Source organism: Pseudorca crassidens (assembly GCF_039906515.1).
Source record: "Pseudorca crassidens isolate mPseCra1 chromosome 1 unlocalized genomic scaffold, mPseCra1.hap1 SUPER_1_unloc_2, whole genome shotgun sequence".
In the NCBI taxonomy this organism is placed as follows: domain Eukaryota; kingdom Metazoa; phylum Chordata; class Mammalia; order Artiodactyla; family Delphinidae; genus Pseudorca; species Pseudorca crassidens.
Window position 1 is genome coordinate 1,009,621 of NW_027135939.1, and position 12,605 is coordinate 1,022,225.

General features: G+C 43.6%; 1 long non-coding RNA gene across 4 annotated transcripts in view; it reads right to left on the reverse strand.

The window, feature by feature from the left end:
* Positions 1–10,201, reverse strand: part of LOC137217934 (uncharacterized) — a 905,482-nt gene extending 895,281 nt beyond the window's left edge. For all 4 annotated transcript variants that reach the window (XR_010940326.1, XR_010940325.1, XR_010940327.1 and 1 more), the window contains exons 1-4: positions 10,148–10,201; positions 8,568–8,649; positions 2,249–2,330; positions 669–750 (exon numbers count right to left, since the gene is read on the reverse strand). This is a non-coding gene — a long non-coding RNA (uncharacterized lncRNA). The remainder of the gene's footprint in view (positions 1–668; positions 751–2,248; positions 2,331–8,567; positions 8,650–10,147) is intronic.
* Positions 10,202–12,605: the final 2,404 nt, after the last annotated feature.

The following is a 12,605-nucleotide window of genomic DNA, read 5'->3' on the forward strand; positions in this document are numbered from 1 at the left end:
CTCAGAAGAAAGCGAGTTGAAGAAAGGAGCTCAGGGGCACTGTAATTCACAAACCTGCAGAGTTCTAAATGACAGCTATCGTCCAAAAATATATTGAAGTAAGGCTGCCAAGAGGACTTGAAAGTGGGGCAGAATTGCAGGAAACCGATTTCCGGAGGTAGACTGGAATTGCATGTAAAGCATAGGAAAAGAGGCAGAACGTCCACAATGATGCACTTGGCCAAAAAGGGCGTATTCTTTTTTTCCTGAATATATTCAGGAAAAAACGCATACGCCCTTTTTGGCCAACCAAGCAAGCTTGCAAAGGAAATCTGCACTACAATGAAGTCTCACTGCCCCCCGGTCAGAAGGGCCATCTGAAAAAAGTGTAAAACCCAGAAAGGCAGGACAGGCCATGGAGAACTGGGAGCCTAGTTAGACTGATGGGCGGGATGTAAATTGCCAACAGCCACTCTGGAGAAGTGTATGGTGTTTCCTGAAACATCTAAAAAACAAAGCAACAGAGCCTAGGGCACTTCCACTTATGGTCCTATAGATTAGGGAAATTAAAATCAAAAAGACACAGCCACCCCAAAGTTTGGAACGGCTCTGTTTACAAGAACCTCGTTTACGGTACAAGTTCAATATCGCAGGAAGCAAAAAATGGATAAAGAAGTTGTGGTACTTACGTAAAATGCAATATCACTCAGCAATGAAATCTATGTCATCAGGCCAGTAGCAGCATAATGAGTGGATTCAGGTACGATGATTCTAAGTGAAATAAGTCACACAGAAAAAGAAACATCATAAGATATCACTAATACACGGAATGTAAACTTGCCTACACAGGAACTGAATTACAAAACAGAATAGGGTCTCAAATGTAGAAAACCAACTTATGCTTGCTTAAGGGGAAAGGTGAGTTGGGGTGCTGCATAAAACCAGAGATTGAAATTAGCACAGATACCTTTCCATAAGACAAATATGTAATAGACAAGAGCTACTGCTTGCTCAACGAAGTGGACTCAACACCCCATATTAAACGCCTAAAAATATACCTGACTAGTAAGAATCTTAAAACCTATGGATTGATATGTCTACGAAAGAGAATCAAGCGTGTGTACAGCGGCATAAACGCAGCAGTGATAGGATTGGTGAGGTTCGGTGAGCAAATGCAGACCCTTTGAAGTCATATTGCATGGTACCCATTCCATGGTTCTCAACTCTCCAGGTTTAAGGGATTCTTCCTTCAGATAAAACATGCATGTGGAACCCAGAGTATGATCCACCGTGTGATCGGGAAACGTGTTCAAATGTGTCTCAGTTTTCGTCCCCTGGTACTCGGGTGCAACATTCCAGATGCTTTACTAACACTCTCCCCACTTGGAGAGTCAGTGCCTTTAACCTCCTGTTTGGCCCAGTTTGCAATTTCTTCGGAAAATGAACAGGAATAGGGAGAACCAATGAGAGACTAGCTGGAGGTGTCTGGACGGGCAAATTTTACTCTCATTTCCAACCAGGAAGAGGAATTAACCAAAGGCTCAGCCTGCCGTGCCGGAACCACACTAGGGCCTGAAGCAATCCTGCGGTGTTGCGGCCAGCTCACAAGAAAGCGAGTTGAAGAAAGGAGCTCAGGGGCACTGTAATTCACAAACCTGCAGAGTTATAAATGACAGCTATCGTCCAAAAATATATTGAAGTAAGGCTGCCAAGAGGACTTGAAAGCGGGGCAGAATTGCAGGAAACCGATTTCAGGAGGTAGACTGGAATTGCATGTAAAGCATAGGAAAAGAGGCAGAACGTCCACAATGATGCACTTGGCCAAAAAGGGCGTATTCTTTTTTTCCTGAATATATTCAGGAAAAAACGCATACGCCCTTTTTGGCCAACCAAGCAAGCTTGCAAAGGAAATCTGCACTACAATGAAGTCTCACTGCCCCCCGGTCAAAAGGGCCATCTGAAAAATGTGTAAAATCCAGAAAGGCAGGACAGGCCATGGAGAACTGGGAGCCTAGTTAGACTGATGGGCGGGATGTAAATTGCCAACAGCCACTCTGGAGAAGTGTATGGTGTTTCCTGAAACATCTAAAAAACAAAGCAACAGAGCCTAGGGCACTTCCACTTATGGTCCTATAGATTAGGGAAATTAAAATCAAAAAGACACAGCCACCCCAAAGTTTGGAACGGCTCTGTTTACAAGAACCTCGTTTACGGTACAAGTTCAATATCGCAGGAAGCAAAAAATGGATAAAGAAGTTGTGGTACTTACGTAAAATGCAATATCACTCAGCAATGAAATCTATGTCATCAGGCCAGTAGCAGCATAATGAGTGGATTCAGGTACGATGATTCTAAGTGAAATAAGTCACACAGAAAAAGAAACATCATAAGATATCACTAATACACGGAATGTAAACTTGCCTACACAGGAACTGAATTACAAAACAGAATAGGGGCTCAAATGTAGAAAACCAACTTATGCTTGCTTAAGGGGAAAGGTGAGTTGGGGTGCTGCATAAAACCAGAGATTGAAATTAGCACAGATACCTTTCCATAAGCCAAATATGTAATAGACAAGAGCTACTGCTTGCTCAACGAAGTGGACTCAACACCCCATATTAAACGCCTAAAAATATACCTGACTAGTAAGAATCTTAAAACCTATGGATTGATATGTCTACGAAAGAGAATCAAGCGTGTGTACAGCGGCATAAACGCAGCAGTGATAGGATTGGTGAGGTTCGGTGAGCAAATGCAGACCCTTTGAAGTCATATTGCATGGTACCCATTCCATGGTTCTCAACTCTCCAGGTTTAAGGGATTCTTCCTTCAGATAAAACATGCATGTGGAACCCAGAGTATGATCCACCGTGTGATCGGGAAACGTGTTCAAATGTGTCTCAGTTTTCGTCCCCTGGTACTCGGGTGCAACATTCCAGATGCTTTACTAACACTCTCCCCACTTGGAGAGTCAGTGCCTTTAAACTCCTGTTTGGCCCAGTTTGCAATTTCTTCGGAAAATGAACAGGAATAGGGAGAACCAATGAGAGACTATCTGGAGGTGCCTGGACGGGCAAATTTTACTCTCATTTCCCACCAGGAAGAGGAATTAACCAAAGGCTCAGCCTGCCGTGCCGGAACCACACTAGGGCCTGAAGCAATCCTGCGGTGTTGCGGCCAGCTCACAAGAAAGCGAGTTGAAGAAAGGAGCTCAGGGGCACTGTAATTCACAAACCTGCAGAGTTATAAATGACAGCTATCGTCCAAAAATATATTGAAGTAAGGCTGCCAAGAGGACTTGAAAGCGGGGCAGAATTGCAGGAAACCGATTTCAGGAGGTAGACTGGAATTGCATGTAAAGCATAGGAAAAGAGGCAGAACGTCCACAATGATGCACTTGGCCAAAAAGGGCGTATTCTTTTTCTCCCGAATATATTCAGGAAAAAACGCATACGCCCTTTTTGGCCAACCAAGCAAGCTTGCAAAGGAAATCTGCACTACAATGAAGTCTCACTCTCCCCCGGTCAAAAGGGCCATCTGAAAAAAGTGTAAAATCCAGAAAGGCAGGACAGGCCATGGAGAACTGGGAGCCTAGTTAGACTGATGGGCGGGATGTAAATTGCCAACAGCCACTCTGGAGAAGTGTATGGTGTTTCCTGAAACATCTAAAAAACAAAGCAACAGAGCCTAGGGCACTTCCACTTATGGTCCTATAGATTAGGGAAATTAAAATCAAAAAGACACAGCCACCCCAAAGTAGGAACGGCTCTGTTTACAAGAACCTCATTTACGGTACAAGTTCAATATCGCAGAAAGCAAAAAATGGATAAAGAAGTTGTGGTACTTACGTACAATGCAATATCACTCAGCAATGAAATCTATGTCATCAGGCCAGTAGCAGCATAATGAGTGGATTCAGGTACGATGATTCTAAGTGAAATAAGTCACACAGAAAAAGAAACATCATAAGATATCACTAATACACGGAATGTAAACTTGCCTACACAGGAACTGAATTACAAAACAGAATAGGGTCTCAAATGTCGAAAACCAACTTATGCTTGCTTAAGGGGAAAGGTGAGTTGGGGTGCTGCATAAAACCAGAGATTGAAATTAGCACAGATACCTTTCCATAAGCCAAATATGTAATAGACAAGAGCTACTGCTTGCTCAACGAAGTGGACTCAACACCCCATATTAAACGCCTAAGAATATACCTGACTAGTAAGAATCTTAAAACCTATGGATTGATATGTCTCCGAAAGAGAATCAAGCGTGTTTACAGCGGCATAAACGCAGCAGTGATAGGATTGGTGAGGTTCGGTGAGCAAATGCAGACCCTTTGAAGTCATATTGCAATGTACCCATTCCATGGTTCTCAACTCTCCAGGTTTAAGGGATTCTTCCTTCAGCTAAAACATGCATGTGGAACCCAGAGTATGATCCACCGTGTGATCGGGAAACGTGTTCAAATGTGTCTCAGTTTTCGTCCCCTGGTACTCGGGTGCAACATTCCAGACGCTTTACTAACACTCTCCCCACTTGGAGAGTCAGTGCCTTTAACCTCCTGTTTGGCCCAGTTTGCAATTTCTGCGGAAAATGAACAGGAATAGGGAGAACCAATGAGAGAGTAGCCCGAGCTGTCTGGACGGGCAAATTTAACTCTCATTTCCCACCAGGAAGAGGAATTAACCAAAGGCTCAGCGAGCCATGCCGAAACCACACTAGGGCCTGAAGCAATCCTGCGGTGTTGCGGCCAGCTCAGAAGAAAGCGAGTTGAAGAAAGGAGCTCAGGGGCACTGTAATTCACAAACCTGCAGAGTTCTAAATGACAGCTATCATCCAAAAATATATTGAAGTAAGGCTGCCAAGAGGACTTGAAAGTGGGGCAGAATTGCAGGAAACCGATTTCCGGAGGTAGACTGGAATTGCATGTAAAGCATAGGAAAAGAGGCAGAACGTCCACAATGATGCACTTGGCCAAAAAGGGCGTATTCTTTTTTTCCTGAATATATTCAGGAAAAAACGCATACACCATTTTTGGCCAAACAAGCAAGCTTGCAAAGGAAATCTGCACTACAATGAAGTCTCACTGCCCCCCGGTCAAAAGGGCCATCTGAAAAAAGTGTAAAATCCAGAAAGGCAGGACAGGCCATGGAGAACTGGGAGCCTAGTTAGACTGATGGGCGGGATGTAAATTGCCAACAGCCACTCTGGAGAAGTGTATGGTGTTTCCTGAAACATCTAAAAAACAAAGCAACAGAGCCTAGGGCACTTCCACTTATGGTCCTATAGATTAGGGAAATTAAAATCAAAAAGACACAGCCACCCCAAAGTTTGGAACGGCTCTGTTTACAAGAACCTCGTTTACGGTACAAGTTCAATATCGCAGAAAGCAAAAAATGGATAAAGAAGTTGTGGTACTTACGTACAATGTAATATCACTCAGCAATGAAATCTATGTCATCAGGCCAGTAGCAGCATAATGAGTGGATTCAGGTACGATGATTCTAAGTGAAATAAGTCACACAGAAAAAGAAACATCATAAGATATCACTAATACACGGAATGTAAACTTGCCTACACAGGAACTGAATTACAAAACAGAATAGGGTCTCAAATGTAGAAAACCAACTTATGCTTGCTTAAGGGGAAAGGTGAGTTGGGGTGCTGCATAAAACCAGAGATTGAAATTAGCACAGATACCTTTCCATAAGCCAAATATGTAATAGACTAGAGCTACTGCTTGCTCAACGAAGTGGACTCAACACCCCATATTAAACGCCTAAAAATATACCTGACTAGTAAGAATCTTAAAACCTATGGATTGATATGTCTACGAAAGAGAATCAAGCGTGTGTACAGCGGCATAAACGCAGCAGTGATAGGATTGGTGAGGTTCGGTGAGCAAATGCAGACCCTTTGAAGTCATATTGCATGGTACCCATTCCATGGTTCTCAACTCTCCAGGTTTAAGGGATTCTTCCTTCAGATAAAACATGCATGTGGAACCCAGAGTATGATCCACCGTGTGATCGGGAAACGTGTTCAAATGTGTCTCAGTTTTCGTCCCCTGGTACTCGGGTGCAACATTCCAGATGCTTTACTAACACTCTCCCCACTTGGAGAGTCAGTGCCTTTAACCTCCTGTTTGGCCCAGTTTGCAATTTCTTTGGAAAATGAACAGGAATAGGGAGAACCAATGAGAGACTAGCTGGAGGTGCCTGGACGCGCAAATTTTACTCTCATTTCCCACCAGGAAGAGGAATTAACCAAAGGCTCAGCCTGCCGTGCCGGAACCACACTAGGGCCTGAAGCAATCCTGCGGTGTTGCGGCCAGCTCACAAGAAAGCGAGTTGAAGAAAGGAGCTCAGGGGCACTGTAATTCACAAACCTGCAGAGTTCTAAATGACAGCTATCGTCCAAAAATATATTGAAGTAAGGCTGCCAAGAGGACTTGAAAGCGGGGCAGAATTGCAGGAAACCGATTTCCGGAGGTAGACTGGAATTGCATGTAAAGCATAGGAAAAGAGGCAGAACGTCCACAATGATGCACTTGGCCAAAAAGGGCGTATTCTTTTTTTCCTGAATATATTCAGGAAAAAACGCATACACCATTTTTGGCCAAACAAGCAAGCTTGCAAAGGAAATCTGCACTACAATGAAGTCTCACTGCCCCCCGGTCAAAAGGGCCATCTGAAAAAAGTGTAAAATCCAGAAAGGCAGGACAGGCCATGGAGAACTGGGAGCCTAGTTAGACTGATGGGCGGGATGTAAATTGCCAACAGCCACTCTGGAGAAGTGTATGGTGTTTCCTGAAACATCTAAAAAACAAAGCAACAGAGCCTAGGGCACTTCCACTTATGGTCCTATAGATTAGGGAAATTAAAATCAAAAAGACACAGCCACCCCAAAGTTTGGAACGGCTCTGTTTACAAGAACCTCGTTTACGGTACAAGTTCAATATCGCAGAAAGCAAAAAATGGATAAAGAAGTTGTGGTACTTACGTACAATGTAATATCACTCAGCAATGAAATCTATGTCATCAGGCCAGTAGCAGCATAATGAGTGGATTCAGGTACGATGATTCTAAGTGAAATAAGTCACACAGAAAAAGAAACATCATAAGATATCACTAATACACGGAATGTAAACTTGCCTACACAGGAACTGAATTACAAAACAGAATAGGGTCTCAAATGTAGAAAACCAACTTATGCTTGCTTAAGGGGAAAGGTGAGTTGGGGTGCTGCATAAAACCAGAGATTGAAATTAGCACAGATACCTTTCCATAAGCCAAATATGTAATAGACAAGAGCTACTGCTTGCTCAACGAAGTGGACTCAACACCCCATATTAAACGCCTAAAAATATACCTGACTAGTAAGAATCTTAAAACCTATGGATTGATATGTCTACGAAAGAGAATCAAGCGTGTGTACAGCGGCATAAACGCAGCAGTGATAGGATTGGTGAGGTTCGGTGAGCAAATGCAGACCCTTTGAAGTCATATTGCATGGTACCCATTCCATGGTTCTCAACTCTCCAGGTTTAAGGGATTCTTCCTTCAGATAAAACATGCATGTGGAACCCAGAGTATGATCCACCGTGTGATCGGGAAACGTGTTCAAATGTGTCTCAGTTTTCGTCCCCTGGTACTCGGGTGCAACATTCCAGATGCTTTACTAACACTCTCCCCACTTGGAGAGTCAGTGCCTTTAACCTCCTGTTTGGCCCAGTTTGCAATTTCTTCGGAAAATGAACAGGAATAGGGAGAACCAATGAGAGACTAGCTGGAGGTGTCTGGACGGGCAAATTTTACTCTCATTTCCCACCAGGAAGAGGAATTAACCAAAGGCTCAGCCTGCCGTGCCGGAACCACACTAGGGCCTGAAGCAATCCTGCGGTGTTGCGGCCAGCTCACAAGAAAGCGAGTTGAAGAAAGGAGCTCAGGGGCACTGTAATTCACAAACCTGCAGAGTTATAAATGACAGCTATCGTCCAAAAATATATTGAAGTAAGGCTGCCAAGAGGACTTGAAAGCGGGGCAGAATTGCAGGAAACCGATTTCAGGAGGTAGACTGGAATTGCATGTAAAGCATAGGAAAAGAGGCAGAACGTCCACAATGATGCACTTGGCCAAAAAGGGCGTATTCTTTTTTTCCTGAATATATTCAGGAAAAAACGCATACGCCCTTTTTGGCCAACCAAGCAAGCTTGCAAAGGAAATCTGCACTACAATGAAGTCTCACTGCCCCCCGGTCAAAAGGGCCATCTGAAAAAAGTGTAAAATCCAGAAAGGCAGGACAGTCCATGGAGAACTGGGAGCCTTGTTATGCTGATGGGCGGGATGTAAACTGCCAACAGCCACTCTGGAGAAGTGTATGGTGTTTCCTGAAACATCTAAAAAACAAAGCAACAGAGCCTAGGGCACTTCCACTTATGGTCCTATAGATTAGGGAAATTAAAATCAAAAAGACACAGCCACCCCAAAGTTTGGAACGGCTCTGTTTACAAGAACCTCGTTTACGGTACAAGTTCAATATCGCAGGAAGCAAAAAATGGATAAAGAAGTTGTCGTACTTACGTAAAATGCAATATCACTCAGCAATGAAATCTATGTCATCAGGCCAGTAGCAGCATAATGAGTGGATTCAGGTACGATGATTCTAAGTGAAATAAGTCACACAGAAAAAGAAACATCATAAGATATCACTAATACACGGAATGTAAACTTGCCTACACAGGAACTGAATTACAAAACAGAATAGGGTCTCAAATGTAGAAAACCAACTTATGCTTGCTTAAGGGGAAAGGTGAGTTGGGGTGCTGCATAAAACCAGAGATTGAAATTAGCACAGATACCTTTCCATAAGCCAAATATGTAATAGACAAGAGCTACTGCTTGCTCAACGAAGTGGACTCAACACCCCATATTAAACGCCTAAAAATATACCTGACTAGTAAGAATCTTAAAACCTATGGATTGATATGTCTACGAAAGAGAATCAAGCGTGTGTACAGCGGCATAAACGCAGCAGTGATAGGATTGGTGAGGTTCGGTGAGCAAATGCAGACCCTTTGAAGTCATATTGCATGGTACCCATTCCATGGTTCTCAACTCTCCAGGTTTAAGGGATTCTTCCTTCAGATAAAACATGCATGTGGAACCCAGAGTATGATCCACCGTGTGATCGGGAAACGTGTTCAAATGTGTCTCAGTTTTCGTCCCCTGGTACTCGGGTGCAACATTCCAGATGCTTTACTAACACTCTCCCCACTTGGAGAGTCAGTGCCTTTAAATTCCTGTTTGGCCCAGTTTGCAATTTCTTCGGAAAATGAACAGGAATAGGGAGAACCAATGAGAGACTAGCTGGAGGTGCCTGGACGCGCAAATTTTACTCTCATTTCCCACCAGGAAGAGGAATTAACCAAAGGCTCAGCCTGCCGTGCCGGAACCACACTAGGGCCTGAAGCAATCCTGCGGTGTTGCGGCCAGCTCACAAGAAAGCGAGTTGAAGAAAGGAGCTCAGGGGCACTGTAATTCACAAACCTGCAGAGTTATAAATGACAGCTATCGTCCAAAAATATATTGAAGTAAGGCTGCCAAGAGGACTTGAAAGCGGGGCAGAATTGCAGGAAACCGATTTCCGGAGGTAGACTGGAATTGCATGTAAAGCATAGGAAAAGAGGCAGAACGTCCACAATGATGCACTTGGCCAAAAAGGGCGTATTCTTTTTTTCCTGAATATATTCAGGAAAAAACGCATACGCCCTTTTTGGCCAACCAAGCAAGCTTGCAAAGGAAATCTGCACTACAATGAAGTCTCACTGCCCCCCGGTCAAAAGGGCCATCTGAAAAAAGTGTAAAATCCAGAAAGGCAGGACAGGCCATGGAGAACTGGGAGCCTAGTTAGACTGATGGGCGGGATGTAAATTGCCAACAGCCACTCTGGAGAAGTGTATGGTGTTTCCTGAAACATCTAAAAAACAAAGCAACAGAGCCTAGGGCACTTCCACTTATGGTCCTATAGATTAGGGAAATTAAAATCAAAAAGACACAGCCACCCCAAAGTTTGGAACGGCTCTGTTTACAAGAACCTCGTTTATGGTACAAGTTCAATATCGCAGGAAGCAAAAAATGGATAAAGAAGTTGTGGTACTTACGTAAAATGCAATATCACTCAGCAATGAAATCTATGTCATCAGGCCAGTAGCAGCATAATGAGTGGATTCAGGTACGATGATTCTAAGTGAAATAAGTCACACAGAAAAAGAAACATCATAAGATATCACTAATACACGGAATGTAAACTTGCCTACACAGGAACTGAATTACAAAACAGAATAGGGTCTCAAATGTAGAAAACCAACTTATGCTTGCTTAAGGGGAAAGGTGAGTTGGGGTGCTGCATAAAACCAGAGATTGAAATTAGCACAGATACCTTTCCATAAGCCAAATATGTAATAGACAAGAGCTACTGCTTGCTCAACGAAGTGGACTCAACACCCCATATTAAACGCCTAAAAATATACCTGACTAGTAAGAATCTTAAAACCTATGGATTGATATGTCTACGAAAGAGAATCACGCGTGTGTACAGCGGCATAAACGCAGCAGTGATAGGATTGGTGAGGTTCGGTGAGCAAATGCAGACCCTTTGAAGTCATATTGCATGGTACCCATTCCATGGTTCTCAACTCTCCAGGTTTAAGGGATTCTTCCTTCAGATAAAACATGCATGTGGAACCCAGAGTATGATCCACCGTGTGATCGGGAAACGTGTTCAAATGTGTCTCAGTTTTCGTCCCCTGGTACTCGGGTGCAACATTCCAGATGCTTTACTAACACTCTCCCCACTTGGAGAGTCAATGCCTTTAAACTCCTGTTTGGCCCAGTTTGTAATTTCTTCGGAAAATGAACAGGAATAGGGAGAACCAATGAGAGACTAGCTGGAGGTGCCTGGACGGGCAAATTTTACTCTCATTTCCCACCAGGAAGAGGAATTAACCAAAGGCTCAGCCTGCCGTGCCGGAACCACACTAGGGCCTGAAGCAATCCTGCGGTGTTGCGGCCAGCTCACAAGAAAGCGAGTTGAAGAAAGGAGCTCAGGGGCACTGTAATTCACAAACCTGCAGAGTTATAAATGACAGCTATCGTCCAAAAATATATTGAAGTAAGGCTGCCAAGAGGACTTGAAAGTGGGGCAGAATTGCAGGAAACCGATTTCAGGAGGTAGACTGGAATTGCATGTAAAGCATAGGAAAAGAGGCAGAACGTCCACAATGATGCACTTGGCCAAAAAGGGCGTATTCTTTTTTTCCTGAATATATTCAGGAAAAAACGCATACGCCCTTTTTGGCCAACCAAGCAAGCTTGCAAAGGAAATCTGCACTACAATGAAGTCTCACTGCCCCCCGGTCAAAAGGGCCATCTGAAAAAAGTGTAAAATCCAGAAAGGCAGGACAGGCCATGGAGAACTGGGAGCCTAGTTAGACTGATGGGCGGGATGTAAATTGCCAACAGCCACTCTGGAGAAGTGTATGGTGTTTCCTGAAACATCTAAAAAACAAAGCAACAGAGCCTAGGGCACTTCCACTTATGGTCCTATAGATTAGGGAAATTAAAATCAAAAAGACACAGCCACCCCAAAGTTTGGAACGGCTCTGTTTACAAGAACCTCGTTTACGGTACAAGTTCAATATCGCAGAAAGCAAAAAATGGATAAAGAAGTTGTGGTACTTACGTACAATGCAATATCACTCAGCAATGAAATCTATGTCATCAGGCCAGTAGCAGCATAATGAGTGGATTCAGGTACGATGATTCTAAGTGAAATAAGTCACACAGAAAAAGAAACATCATAAGATATCACTAATACACGGAATGTAAACTTGCCTACACAGGAACTGAATTACAAAACAGAATAGGGTCTCAAATGTAGAAAACCAACTTATGCTTGCTTAAGGGGAAAGGTGAGTTGGGGTGCTGCATAAAACCAGAGATTGAAATTAGCACAGATACCTTTCCATAAGCCAAATATGTAATAGACAAGAGCTACTGCTTGCTCAACGAAGTGGACTCAACACCCCATATTAAACGCCTAAAAATATACCTGACTAGTAAGAATCTTAAAACCTATGGATTGATATGTCTACGAAAGAGAATCAAGCGTGTGTACAGCGGCATAAACGCAGCAGTGATAGGATTGGTGAGGTTCGGTGAGCAAATGCAGACCCTTTGAAGTCATATTGCATGGTACCCATTCCATGGTTCTCAACTCTCCAGGTTTAAGGGATTCTTCCTTCAGATAAAACATGCATGTGGAACCCAGAGTATGATCCACCGTGTGATCGGGAAACGTGTTCAAATGTGTCTCAGTTTTCGTCCCCTGGTACTCGGGTGCAACATTCCAGATGCTTTACTAACGCTCTCCCCACTTGGAGAGTCAGTGCCTTTAACCTCCTGTTTGGCCCAGTTTGCAATTTCTTCGGAAAATGAACAGGAATAGGGAGAACCAATGAGAGACTAGCTGGAGGTGTCTGGACGGGCAAATTTTACTCTCATTTCCCACCAGGAAGAGGAATTAACCAAAGGCTCAGCCTGCCGTGCCGGAACCACACT